The sequence below is a fragment of the Orycteropus afer genome, unplaced genomic scaffold (genome assembly GCF_000298275.1).
Source record: "Orycteropus afer afer isolate SDZICR_OR568_19922 unplaced genomic scaffold, OryAfe1.0 scaffold01435, whole genome shotgun sequence".
NCBI lineage: Eukaryota > Metazoa > Chordata > Mammalia > Tubulidentata > Orycteropodidae > Orycteropus > Orycteropus afer.
In genome coordinates this window covers 2,385-3,881 of record NW_006923022.1, presented here as the reverse complement: position 1 = coordinate 3,881, position 1,497 = coordinate 2,385, and positions in this window count along the sequence as shown.

Sequence of the window (1,497 nt, the reverse complement as noted above, 5' to 3'; positions counted from 1 at the left end):
TGACACGGAGTGTCTGAGTGGGGTCAGTGATTTAGCACTGGGTTACTAGCCAGTATGTCAGAAGATCAAGTCCACTCAGAATCTCCTCAAGGAAAAAAAAAAGAAAGAAAGAATGCTTGATGATCTACACCGGAGAAAACCTGTGGAACATTGAAAACCCTAAGGAGCACAGTCTACACCTGCCACATGAGGTCACCAAGTGTCTGAAAACACTTGACAGCACCAGTTGTTGTTAGTTGTATGGCAATAAGCATGTATTACATTCTAATTGTGCTGAATAATATCTAAACTACTTTTATAAACTTTTTTCCTCTTCCTTTATACAAGTTACATACCAAAGATCCTTAAGTATATATGTGAAACACTAAGGAACATCTTTGGAATGATGTCACTGATCCGATGGAATTCTTATTCATAAAGGTTTTGATGGGAATGCCAAATTTCCTTAATAATGTTTTTGTTTTCTTTTAAAATCTATGTGCACAGTATGTGACCTCCTCTTCTCCACTCTTTCATTACCATTGCCTTTTATCTTCACAAAGTGGATCCCATTTTGAGATTTTTTGATATATAAAACCATACTTATAGATGCAGAGATCCATGAGTTTATATAACCCCTGCCGTAGAGTCAGACCTGACTCATAGCGACCCCGCCTTGGGTTTCCGAGGCGATATCACTACTGAAGTAGATTGCCCAACTTCCTTCTGAGGAGTGGCTCGTGGGTTTGAACTGACAACCTTCTGGTTAGTAGTCAAATGCCTTAGGCCCTAGGCCACCAAAGCTCCCATCTGTTTATATAATGGATAAAAATATGACATTTTCATATTATTATTGTTTATTTGAAGTTTTTTTGTGAATTTCTATATTGAGTCCTTTGTTTTTAAAACTTTGTGTGAATCTTTTTGCCCCATTTATTTCACATTTTTTCTTTAAAAAAGTGAATTTCCTGCTACATATGCATAATATAAAATATATATTTATTTAAATTGTACTTCTTTATATTTCATTATATATTTAAATAAGAGTCTTTCCAATACCATAAATCTTTCGTTTAGTTGGAGGACTGCCATTGCAATTAAGGTTTCATTATATATTTAAATGCAAAATATATATTTATATTTAAATACTATCAAGCAATTTATCTTTCACTCTATTTCTTTCCTTCTAAGAAATTACTTTCTTTTCCATTTGTGATTAAGTTGTTATTACTTATATTATTAAATATTTTTTGTTGGTTTTACTGGTTAATTTTTTTGCTAATTTTTTTCTTCTGACCTATTTCCAACATACAACCAAAAATTTAAAAAATAATATAAAGACCACCTTGTTGTTGTTGTTGTTATTTGCCATCGAGTTGGCCCCGACTCATAGCGACCCATCCTTGGGTTTCCGAGGCAGTATCACTACGGAAGTAGGAATGCTCAACCTTCCTTCTGAGGAGTGGCTGGTGGGTTTGAACCGCCAGCCCTCTAGTTAGCAGTCAAATGCCTTAGGCA